The sequence below is a fragment of the Peromyscus californicus genome, unplaced genomic scaffold, assembly GCF_007827085.1.
Source record: "Peromyscus californicus insignis strain IS unplaced genomic scaffold, ASM782708v3 Scaffold_12__1_contigs__length_115047231, whole genome shotgun sequence".
NCBI classification, from domain to species: domain Eukaryota; kingdom Metazoa; phylum Chordata; class Mammalia; order Rodentia; family Cricetidae; genus Peromyscus; species Peromyscus californicus.
In genome coordinates this window covers 84,478,364-84,491,223 of record NW_026294413.1, presented here as the reverse complement: position 1 = coordinate 84,491,223, position 12,860 = coordinate 84,478,364, and the positions used below count along the sequence as shown (strand labels likewise).

The 12,860-nt window shown below is 49.9% G+C and overlaps 1 long non-coding RNA gene across 2 annotated transcripts in view; it reads left to right on the top strand.

Moving 5' to 3' along the window:
- The first annotated feature begins 459 nt into the window (after nt 1–459).
- The window catches only part of LOC128107575 (uncharacterized), a 55,220-nt gene continuing 42,819 nt past the window's right edge, over nt 460–12,860 (top strand). The window contains exons 1-4 of one of the 2 annotated variants that reach the window (XR_008217135.1): nt 460–542; nt 822–921; nt 1,729–1,889; nt 2,664–2,726. This is a non-coding gene — a long non-coding RNA (uncharacterized LOC128107575). Of the gene's footprint in view, nt 543–821; nt 922–1,728; nt 1,890–2,663; nt 5,164–12,860 lie in introns of those variants that run through there. The other variant, XR_008217134.1, reaches the window with a different exon arrangement.

Sequence of the window (12,860 nt, the reverse complement as noted above, 5' to 3'; positions counted from 1 at the left end):
TTCTGCCCTCTTACCCTGCATTTACCCTTCCTTCATTGACCTTGATCTCAGTCCTCCACTTGAGGTAACACTGCCTCTGTCCTTTGGGGGTTCTCCCTGCCACTCTGGACCAAATCACTAATATACTGACTCTTTCTGGAAAAATATTTTAAAAGAGAACATCATTCTTTGGTCGATCATGGGTCAATCTCCCATCTTTCTTCAGAAGATGGAAAGATCACAGGCCCCAAACCAAGGGAACAAGTGAGGCAGAGGCTTTGTGAAAGACAAGGTCTCTCCTGGCCTCCGAACATTCGAAGCAAACCACCCAGAAGCCTGCCAAGCAACTGAGGAGTTTTTAATCATTGTTTCTCTCTTCTGGGGAGAAAAAAAAAAAAGAGTCATTTGTAGCCTGGCAACAAAGATCTGTGTGTTCTTCCCCCATGCCAAGCCGTCAACACAGCCTCCCTCAGCTCAGCATAATGATGTTCACAGGCCACAACCAGGGTGTCTTGGGGTGGCACAAGAGGGCTGCAGACACCAGGCAATGCCAGCAGGCTGGGGTGTGTGTTAGAGGAGCTGGCAGAAAAATGGGGCCTGTGGGCTTTTGGACCCAGGAACTTATCAGAGAGCTCCATACTTCCCCTGGCACAAGGGCTCCCCGCAGACATAGAACAGTGTTTCCTGTTAGGCAGCTGTGGGGTTGGGAGCCCAGGTGGCATAGGTGTGCTATGGAGAGGGTGTGCTGTGGGTGTCCTCTGGGCTGGATGAGGCTCCCTCTCCCCACTGCTCAGCCATCTTTTTCCTCTCACCCTCTGCCTCTGTCTTCTTCCTTGACGCAGGTAAACACCTTCATCTCAAGAGCCATCCTGGACTCAACTGGCTGCAGAAAACTGCTTTGGAGGCAAAAGAAGAAATAAGACAAGAAGCACTCATTTGGAAGTGAGTGTGCCCCCACTGCTCAGCACCCCCATATCAGGATTAGATGGAGTAGAGGTTAAGGATGTGGACCTGGAGTCCAATTTCCTGGATGTGAATCCTACGTACCAATAATTCCCATTGCAAACTTGTATGTCCTAAGACCAGGAAGTCTTCTCCTTAGTGCTAAAATGATGACAACTGTTATTATTATTATTATTATTATTATTATTATTATTATTACTCTTTCTAAAATATTTGACATTATAGCCATTTCTTCAAAATAATGTGGCTGTGGTCAAGTCATAGATTTCGCTTTCTTTCCTCAGGTAAGCTGAAAAGTTTAGCTGAAATACTACACTGAACACATTTAGCTAAATTCCTGGCACCATGTTAGCCCTATATATTTAAAAATGGGGCTGGTGTGGTGACTCAGTGGCAAGGTATTTGCCTGGCACATGTGAGGCCCTGGCTCTATTCTCAGATCTGAAAAAAATTAAAAATTGTCTCTGGGTTCTGTCCGAATGCAAGAATGAAGGCATGCCTCCCTTCCAAGCTGTTGCACACCGCAGACAGATACTCAAGAGGATGTATGTGGGGGCCCTAAGAGCATCTCCTCATAAATTGCTTGCTCAGCAAGAAGGGAGAAAAAGCAAACAGGCACAGTTAGCCAGGGGTGACGCAAACAGGAGCAGCCTGAGGACAAGCCGACACCATGAGCTCCCTGTTCTACTGCACCCAGAAGGATGCAACCGTGTGCTGTGAGATCCTGTCAGAAAACTGCAACCTGGGAAATGATGAGGCCGGCTGAGGGGTCCTCTCTCTGTGCAGGGATTGGTCAGTGAAGAGATAAAAGGAAAAAGGCTGAAGAAGAGCCATGGACCAGAGGAGACCACAGAGATGTGACACCTGAATATAATGTGTAAAGCTGGGCCAGTTGACGGGACCCAGGACTGGGAAACATGGGCACAACCGGATTACTTGGACAACAGGTAAAATTAGAACAGGGTGTGCAGCCTAGATCATGTTGGTATATTGTTTTAGTGTTTAATTCAGAACACTGCTGTATCATATATAATTATATGCAAATACGTAAAAATTTCCTGAACCATATTTGTTCAAAATGTATTGTACACATGGGTTGATGTTTTATGATTATGTATACCTAATTTCCTGAAATACATGTGTATGGGCATGTATATGTAAATCCACAGTCGTGCAGTGAGAGAGAAAGAGATGAGAAGAATATGTCTCAGCTCTGTTATTATGTAAAAGTAATGAAGCTACCACCATTCTTCTGGCCCTTTCCGAGTTTGCCCATTTGGGAAGATGAACTGAAACCTTACAGAGTGTAGTTTCTTGGCTCAGCATAGACTCCTGAGATTCATGCATGTTGCTGGGTAGAGAAGTGGTTCATTTTCATTTTCAAGGTCGCATAGAATTCTGTTGCTCCTATACCCACTTCCATGTATATGGGTTGTTTCCTCTTTTTTTTTTTTTTTAATACTTTTGAATGCTGTGGCAGAGATCATACATACATACTTGTGTGTTGGTTCGTAGGAACAGAGTGGTTAGCTTATCTAGCATGCAAATATGCAAATATCCCACATTAGTGGATCCTGACAACTTCCCAAATTGATTGGGCCATTTTTTTTTTAACTTCCACCAGCAGTGCTGAAGCATTCCAGCTGCTCTGTACCCTTGCCAACACTTAGTCTTGTCAGGCCGTGGAGTTTAACCGTTCTGAAATGTGTATCTTATTACAGGCTTAATTGACATGTCTCTACTGCCTGTTGAAGCTGAGTTCCTTCTGTCCATTGGCCATTCAGGTATGCGGTTTTGTGGAGGTACCATTCCAACCTTTTGCTCGTCTTCCTGTGAGCTGTCACGTCTTATTGATTTGGAAGGCTCTTTATATATTCTGAATAGAAGTCCTTTGTCACACGCACTGACTGAGGATGTCCTCTCTTGTTCTGTGATTTGCTTTTCCAGTTCTTCATGATATTTCTTGGTAAGTTTTAATTTTCAGGACATACAAATTATTAGGGTCTCCCCCCCACCAAGTCCTACAATTTAACCTTTATAATACTCTTAAAAGATTAAACTGTATAAATCAGGTGGATCCTACTTCTAGATCCTAGTTGGAAGGGTCCTGGACAGAGGGTCCGCAGTCAAACCCCATGATCTCCCTCCTGCTTGGGCTCTTGAGGGGAGGAGGTGCTTGGGGACACTGGCAGGAGAGGCGAGGCTCATTGGCACCTAGGATTCTGAAAGTCCAGCCTACTCTGCTGACTGCTATCGCAGGGTTACATGGCCCTTTGTCCAGAGGCAGGTACAGTCCTGAACAGAGAGAGTGCTCTGAGGGACAGAGATGCAGTATTTCAGTTCAAGCCACAGGCAGTTGCAAAGGTGGGCTCTGAGGGTGACCATCGCTCTGCTAGGAACTTGGAGAGAGAGAAAGTCAGCGATGGTGTCCCAGAGGAGGGGACTGTTAATGTAGGTTCTGTTGGCTGCGAAGGAGCCTTCCAGACAGCCAAGGAATAGAAGAGCATTTCAGACAAATACTTAGAGACCTGCAGGAGCTGGACACTTAATAAACTGCCATGTAGCGTGAGATTTGAGAAAGGGACCAGCCATTTCCCATCCCAACCTCCCCACCCGAAAGGGGGAGGTTTGCATCCACAAAGGCCTGGCTAACGTGTCCTAGTGCTGGTGATGATGGACAGGCCCTGTCACTGTGTCTGTCATACAGACAGAGATGGGGGAGGGGTTGGGGCAAGCAGTCCTGGAAGGTCCTGTAGAGGAGGTGGCCCTGAGGCTGGCCAGGAGTACCTCTGTCTTTCAGCTGCTGTTTCTGGGTGAGCACAGGCCTGCACGACCCTGTCTCTCCATGTGGATGAAAAGCTGTGGAGCACTGAGCAGTCCAGACTCCCAAGTGACTTTAATGGAGTTTAATTTCAACTGTAGATTTTGAAGCAGCTTGGGGAATTTAGAGATAAGACCAGCTCTGGGGAGGCAGGAAAGGAGGTAGAGCCCAGAAGACACCAGCTCCCTTCTCTCTGAGGAACTCCTGTCCTGAACTCAAAGTCTGACCCAGACTCCCACACTCCATTAGAGGATTTGTGTGGCCAGAGATGTGCTGTCTCCTAAGGAGACAGAGGAGAAGAGTGGCAGCCCCTTTGGGCTCTTTGAGCTCAGTCCTCTCTAACCTTGGGGGCTTTAAGTTGTCTGCTGATGCTGGGACACCCGGGTGCAGGCCTTCTCTGCCCCTCGGGGTTTTCAGGGATGACCCAGGCCATACACATACGGGGGTGGGGGAAGGGGACACAGACATACATGGGCATAGACACACACAGACAAACACACAAGAGGGACACATATACATACAAACACACAAAGGGTCACACACACACAGACATAAACACAGACAGACACACACAAAGGGACACACACACATATGGGGGATAGGGTGGGATCACACAGACATATACAGGCACAGACACACACAGACAGACACACAAGAGGCACACATACACAGACAGACAGACACACACAAAAGGGTCATACACACTGAATCACATACACAGATACACACACACACATACAAAGGGACACATACACACACAGATACACACAGAGGGTGGAGGGACACATACACACACAGATATACACAGGCACTGACACACAAGAGGGACACATACAATACATGGACAAACAGACAGACGGACAGACACACAAAAGGTCTCTCACACACAGAGACATATACACAGATAGACACACAGAGGGACACATACACACACACACACACACACACACACACACACACACACACACACACACACCCCTGCACTCTACGCTGCTATCCAGGGACCCTCAAGCCAGTCCTTCAGTGGTTCCACCTTTGCAGAGTGGACCCCTAACATCCCACAGGCTCTGCCTCCCCTCTTCTCCTGGCTTCTTGCTTCTGTCTCGCCTGGCAGTTGCCTGCTGCTCGGGTGCCCTCCTTGGCCTTGGAAACAGGAGAAAGCTGTGGGACTCCTGGCTCTCATTAGACTTTAGACTGGGCCATGCGCCTGATTCCAAAGGCCGTATCTCCTGAAGTCTTGGGTCACGTTGTGTCAGCAAAGCATCGGAGTGGGATAAGTGAGCTCCTGCACAGGTGACAGGCACTCAGGTGTCCGTGTGCCTTAAATCTGAGCCCTAGGGGCTGTTGGCACAGCCACAGATGAAACCCCCAAGCCTCAGTTTTGCCACCTGCAAAGAGGGATTCATACCCAGCTCTTAGGTTTACTGAGTCCTGTGGGACGGGGGTGGGGTGAGGTGGAGGTGGTGGTGGTGGGGGCAGCCTCTAGATGCCCACTCTCATTCAGTAGGTATTTTGTATGGACCTGTGCGGGGCCTGTCTAGAGTCAGGAGCACAGTAGGCTCTTCTTTTGTATCTGAGTTCCTTTTCCCTTTCTTTTATCCCAAGAGATTCCAGAGACCCCAGGAAGGAGCATGCATTCTTTTCCTCAGGCCAGCACTGCAGGGCAATTGTGGCTGAACTTTGGTGCGACTGCTCCCCGGAACAAGTGTGCAAAGCCACACCTTAGGACTGTGTGGTCAGGTGTGGCATCCTGGGGTGGGAGTAAGACTCCAACTTAGCAGCCAGCTTTTGGGTAGTAATAAGGCAGGAGAACAGCTAGTCTTAAAAGTCTGAGCCCTCAGCCCGCTCCTCACCAGTGGGGCAAGGTCTGGCTTGAGCTCAGAATGGAGAGTTCAGGCAGGTTCCAGGGTAAGCAGGCTGGTGTGTGTATGGGGGGCAGACATTAGGGCAGAAGGTAGGTGAGCAAGATCACAGTTCTCGGACACCTATGCAGACTTATGTGGGCACAGAGAGGCACTTTGACTCACAGAGGAGTGGTAGAGTGAGGTAGGGTGAGGTGGTAGGTAGGAAGCAGAGAAGAAATTGCCTTATAGCCTGGGCCCTGAACTTTCAGTACACTACTTTACCTGATTCTCTCTGGCCCATTTTATAGATTAGGAAACTGAGGCCCAGTGGGGTCCATGTCTCGTTTAACAGTACCTAGGAGCAGAGGTGTGATGAGAACCCAAGTTGACCACCTCAACTCTGGCCCCACCTGCTCAGTAAGTATTTTCTCAGCCTCCTAAAAATCTGGACACTGAGTCCAAACCTGAGACAGTTCACATGTAGAGATGTGGTATAAACAGAATTAGGCTCTGCCCTTCCCCTAAACTTCTTATTTATCTGGACTACGGAGAACCGCACCCAACGTTTTGTTATTTAGCTGACATATCAGTATTTCTGATGTAAGGTGGGGTAGGGGAGGACCCCTCACCTCTGACCCTCAAAGAGCTTGAACATGGTCAGCAGATGCTTCTGAAAGGTGGCATGGTGGAGAGAAACTCGAAGTGTGAGGAGGAGCCAGGGAGCAGGAAGTATTAGGGTCAAGACCAACTAGCTCTGGGTCCAAATGGGGCCATCCTTAGCTGATTGACAGGCCCGTGGGTGCATGCTCACCTCACCCAGAACGGCCTGATGCCTGTATGGTGTCTCAGAGCCTGACCGGATCACTTGCCTGCTTCCACCGGCCCTTGTTGCTGGAACCACAGACTGGCAGGGGCCCTGGACTTAGAAATCCCAGGTGGATCCAGATCAGAAGCAGGAAGACAAAACATTTTCAGGGCTGTTCCCTAGCAACCCGAGCTGCTGGCCACAGCTGCAGGTCCACAGCTGATGCCCTTCCATCCATTTGCAGGAGGCATGGGTTTTAGGTGCTCGGAGGTGCTCCGGGAGGCTTCTTAATGTCCCTCCAATGATCCAAGAAGCCATTTGCTTAGAAAACCTCCCCCCTCTCCTTCCCCTCCCTCTTCCCACCCCCACCCCATCAGCCAGCTCTGAGAGCACTGTGAATACTGCGGCAGAGCACCAAACGGAACCCCGGTGGTGTGTCGAACAAAGCCTTAGATCCGTGGCAGCGGCAGCAGTGTGGGGTGACTGTCTCGGTGGCGGTGGCGATGGCGATGCTGCCCACCCTGGGCTGCCCTGGGAGAGGGTGGGAGGGATGGATTGGAACCAGAAGACAGGATGCAAAACAAGCCCAGTGCCAAACAGAGTGGAGGGGGAAGGGAGGGGAGGGGGGAAAGGAGGAGGGGGAGGAAGCAGAGCAGGGGAGAAGGAGGAGAGAGGCCACTCATTTATTTATTATGATGCCAGTTGTAGCGTTGGTCTCATGTGTGGGGAGCAGACTGTATTTTATGTTTTAATCCTCCAAGCTGTGTGTGTGGGCTGGGGATAATTACATTGAAAAATGTGGCTAATATGCGGAAGGCTCTTTTTGTGGGGACGGGAATGCTTCAGTGGAATATCTTCCTCGTGGCAACCGAGGCCTTTTCCATAAGCGGCTCAGAAGGTGCCAGTAATTGGGAGCACGATGGAAACCCGCACCCTGCCCCCAGCAGGCTCAGTGCTCTTCTGTTACAGTGAGTCCTGGCATCCTCGGAGGAGGGGGACTGCACTCCCTCCCCCTCCCGCGCCGCAACCTGCCACACCATCAGCCCCTGTGGGTGACAGACAGACGGGACACAAATGGGAGGTCTGATTGCTTTCTTGGCTGCAGCCCTGGCGCCTCCACCGCTGAAGAAGGCAGGAGGGAGGCACAGGTATTCAGTCCCCTCGCTCATACACACGACCACCTATCTGTCCACACACGAAACACACGTGCAGTATACTCACACATTCACACACAGTCCACACAGGTGCCCACAAACATCCACTCATTCACACACACCAACGCCTGGACTCACTCATATCCTCTCATATATCACACTCGTGCAGGCACACATGTATGTGCTCATGTGCATTCTCCCACACATAACCACACACACACACACACACACACACACACACACATCCATGCCGCCTCCATGCGTACACATGCAGATTTACACACACTTACATGGTTTACCCACTGTGATACACGTGTGTCCGAAAACTTTCTAGGTGCTCTCTCACGCACACCCTCATCTATATTCATATCCACTACAGCTTGCACGGGCTGATGTTTGTGAAGGACTGTCAGAAATATTGCCAGGGACATTTTTATTTGGAATTTTAAAAAATTGACATCTGCCTCCCTTAAAAGGCCACAAAAAAAAAAAATCTCCATTCCTGCCATCCTGGAAGTTTGTTTTTTAGCACACAGGCCTTGGTGACTGCGCGGCTCTTAAATTCAAGCCACATGGCCGGTGTGCAGACTTTTCCCTGGCTCATGCGTTCTGCTCATTTGATGCCCTGTTTACTCAGAAACTGCAGATCCAGTGGAAAAAACACCCCAGCCTGCTGTGGTGCCAATTAGTCCCTCTTCCCACGGTGGGCCAGCCTCCCTACCGGAGGAGAGCCACAGGGCGGACAGTGAGGTCCTTAGTGAGGCTGGCTGTGATGAATAGGGCCTTGCTTCCCTGGGGACTTGGCGGGTGATTTTGTAGAAAATTGAATTTCTTGGTAAGTTAGAAGATGTGCTAATGAGTACTAATGTGGGGCCAGGAGGGCTGGGGTGGGCTCAGGCTTGGGCATCAGCTGGGTCATCCCTACTTCTGCCTCTGGGACTCCCAGCTCTACCCACCTGCTGCCTCCTCCTGGTTCAGGTTCGAGTCTACCCACCAGCATACTGTTTGCCCGTGGTACTGCCCTAGCTCTTGTCCAGGACATCCTGTATCCCCTAAGTCCACAATGACCCTAAATTGTCCTTTCTTCCTCTGAAGCACTTGAGACTACTCACGGCTTGCAGAATTGGGCCAGAGTTGTTCAGTCTGGGGCTGTGGGTCGGAGCTCTTGTCTGGAAAGTTTTCTCATCGGACACCTGAATAACTCATTTACTACCTTGCTAAGGTGTTTTGAGATGTCTTTTCAGTGAAGCCAGGCCTGTCCATCCTCCACTGAGTTTCTGGCTCACCCTTGTCACTGCCAAAGCGCTGAGCATGTCCCATGACAGTAAGCTATAGAAAGGCACACGCCAGGGTCCTGTGGTCACTGCTGTATCACTCATAGCCAACACAAGATCCCATGTGGGGAAGGAAGCCATCCCACTATTGTCTGCTAAAAAGTGAATGAGAGAGACACATGTCCAGATCCCACCCTCCACCGGGTCATCCCTCTGCCTCTCGAGTCCTGGGACTAAAGACATACTCTGATTAGCTGGGTGTAGCAGCCCACGCCTTTAACCCCAGCACTCAGGAGGCAAAAGCAGGCAGATCTGTGTGAGTTTGAGGCCAGTCTGGTCTACAAAGCAAGTTCCAGGCCAGCCAGGGCTACATAGTGAGATGCTGTCTCAAACAAAACATAACAAAACACACACACACAAACCACACACTGATGTGCTTAGTAAGTATTCATGTTTATGGTTGCATTGTTTGTGAATCCATTGTATAACAATCAAATCGGGGCAGCTAGCACCTCTATCCCCTTATATACTGGCCAATTTGTTAGAGGTAGAACACTCAAAGACCTCTCTTGTGGTGATTTTGAGAGATACAATGTTATTATTAACTATGAACATCCAACTGTACACAAAACCAGTGAACACAAAAACTCACTTCACACCAGGAACTCTCCTTGCTGTGCTAAGTATGTTAAATATAGACTCAGCATCACCTTCTCATATTTTTGGTTCTTTTTTTTTTTTTTTTTTGAGTGGGGGAAGGATTTTTTTTTTTAAGGATTTACCATGCATTTTATTTTTTTTTGATGGGGGCGTACATGAACATACACATGTATGTGTGTTCACGAGAGAGAGAGAGAGAGAGAGAGAGAGAGAGAGAGAGAGAGAGAGAGAGAGGGAGAGGGAGAATTAGAATTTGGAGTCCAGCAGTTAAAGTCAGGCATCCTCTCTATTGCTCTCCACCTAATTTTGTGAGTCTTTCACTAGACTTGCAGTTCACCAGCTTGCTTAAGTCCACTGAGCTCCGGGCATCCTCCTGTATCCACTGCTCCTGTTCTGGGATTACAGGCACACAACCACAGCACACCGCCTTTTACGTGTGTGCTGGATTTGAACTCAGGTCCCTCTGCTTGCACAAGTGTTTTACTGACCTCGCCATCTCCCCAGCCCCTTGTCACGCGGTTTTTAAGTGTTTTCAGATGTATGTGTTTCTATGCAAAGATCACGGCAATAGTGCCACCTCCGTTGGATAGATGGGCAAGTTGAGGCTCAGAGAGGCAGAATGATTCACCTGGCTCGCACAGCGGCTGTGGGCAGGTACCTTTGCCAGATCCTCACCCCGGGATCTCTTTTCCCTAGCCAGCATCCGTTCTTTGCAATCTATCCAGGCCGTGACTGAAGTGTGGACAAGAAAAGAGAAGGGCCCCCTAGCCAGCCGTGGCATGTCACCACACTGACACACAGAAGTTTTTCACTGAAGAATGGGTCTGGAATCCAGCACCTCGACCATGTGACATTTTTCTCTTTCTGCCTCTGTGTTCATAGCTATAAAATGGGTTTGTACCCTCCCTCTAGGGATGTGAGACACAAGCTGATTTTTTTTCTAACCCCCTAGATCAGTGGTTCTTAACCTGTAAGTCACGACCCCTTTGGGGGTCTCATATCAGATATTTATATTACCATTCATAACAGTAGCAAAATCACAGGTATGAAATAGCAAGGAGATAATTTTATGGTTGGGGGGGTGGTCATCACAACATGAGAAACGGTATTAAAGGGTCTCAGCATTAGGAAGGTTGAGAACCCTGCCTCAGATAATCTTCCTGAAAGTGATTTGTGAATTCGCAGCCCAGGACAGTCCATTCCCTTTTGCCACCACCCAAGTTTACTTTTGCGTTAGCATTTGACCACTCTGCCCTGCAAACCTCCACACAGCAGGATATTCTTAAGAAGCTACCCTACAGCACAGCATGCGCAACTCCCTACCTTGAATGCGGCTACTGGGTCTCAGGAGCAATGGGAGGATTCCAACAGGCCCTCAAAAAGAGAATGTGGGGAGGTGACGGTCAATCAGACACAAAACCAAGCGTGCATTGCAGGGAAAGCTGCAGGTGCCGTGCAGGCTGGGGTGGGTGGGGACAGTAGCTGGAGCAGCTTGCTCTGGGGAGGGGCTGACAAAGGATCGGCCCCCTGCAGGGAGAAGGTGCTGGACCCTAGGGTGGAGGCTAGTGGGACATGCATGCTTCTGACCCCCAGTTCAGTTATCTCGGGAATGCCTCCGCTTTGCAGTCTCCATCCCGGAGCCCGGATCCTGCCAACATTTATCTGCAGCAGCTTCACAGCTACAGCAGAGCAAACAAAGGCAGAGAGGTGCTGCTGCAGACAGCGCGCACCGCGGCTGGGAGACGGGGCTGTCGGTACCTGTCATCTCATTAATCTTGTACCTCTGCAGCCCTTCTGAAGAGTGCACTCACAGCGGCCCATTCATTAGGACTCTAATAACAGCGGCGGGCACGGAAGTGCCAGGCTGCGGAGGAGCCGGCCCTCTGTAGCTGCACAAAGCCAATACTTTTTTAAATACATTTACACGGCAATAAATAAAAGCGGTCTCAGTTTACCTCGGTATTAAACTCTTATTTGCGCGTCAGAGTTAAGGGCCGCATTTGTGTCTCGCTATTCAAATTTATTCTTGTGCGGCTCTGAGCCCGGCTGCATTTATTTCATCATGTAGTAATGGTGGCTGAAGCTTAAGGGGCCTTTCATCACCAAGCCGCCCTCATTAAGGGCTCTGCTCCAGGCTCCTGGGCTCAATTCGGCCACCATGAAGACCACCCCCATTAACCAGAGGGAAGGGCAAAGCAGGGAACTGACAGGCCTTCATTAGCCTCCCCTGGCAGCTGGCTGGCCAGGAGCCAGGGGCTAGTGAGGTCCATGTCTCCCAAACTCTCACACAGAGACATGATTCCCTAAAGGTGTGGGTATATCTGTCTTCCGCCGGCCCTTCCCCCGTCTACAATATTGAGTTCTGCGGCATACTAGAATAAGCGAGGCTCTGAGTAGGCAAAAGATCCAGTCAAGATTATTCTGACCTTGGATGGCTTGTTTCAAGGCCGCGTTCCGCAGGTCAGTTTGGGGGCATTTCCACCATTGGAAATTTGGTGTTACCACTGTGGGCGATTTCCTGCCTCCACAGGCAGCTCAGAGTTCAGCAGGGCCCTCTGCCTCCCTTCAGGGGCTCTGAGACTAGGAAAAAGAACACTACAGATGTTCAAGCACAGTGACTGGGACTCAATCTCTGGCCTGTAGCTTGTGGCACGTGCCCAGAGGCCTTCTGATGTTAGTGACCCAAAGCTCCAGAGTTTCAAAAGCCTCAAACATTATCCTTGGGTTGAGGCCAAGGCAAGTGGGCACATGGTGCCAGCTGGCCATGACCAGAAGACCCTCCTGAGTAGGGTGGGACTCTGTGTAGGTGACAAGCACAGGGTTAACATGTGTGTGGGGGGGAGGGCTACATGTGGCCTGTGGAGGCAAGAAGTCAACTCATAGCATCCTTCTTCAAGAGCCCTCTGCCTTCCTTCTTTGAAACAGAGGCTGTCCCTTGTACTTGAAGCTCTACAATTTTAGCTGTGCTGACTGGCCACAGAGTCCCAGGGAGCTGTCTGTCTCTCCCTCCTCAGTGTTGGACTTAGAAGCTCAGGCCCAGACCATAACCTTGGGTGCTAGGGATCCAAACTCAGGTCCTCAAGCTCGCACAGGAAACACTTGAGTGACCGTCTCAGGGTTTTGCAACAGCAAATGAATGAGCCCCAAGAAGGTGTCCTGGGGGTGCCTGACTTGTGGCTTCCAGTATCTGTGTCAAACAGTGGGGTCTTATTTCCAAGCAAGATCTAGCTCTTGGTGAAGAATTCTCAGATTCACCTGGGGAGTTTCTTTCTACTGTGACTCATTTGCACCAAGCCCCGGAGACCTACTGGGAGGAGACTGCCTCCACGGGAACAGCACAGCTCAGTGGTTCTCAACCTG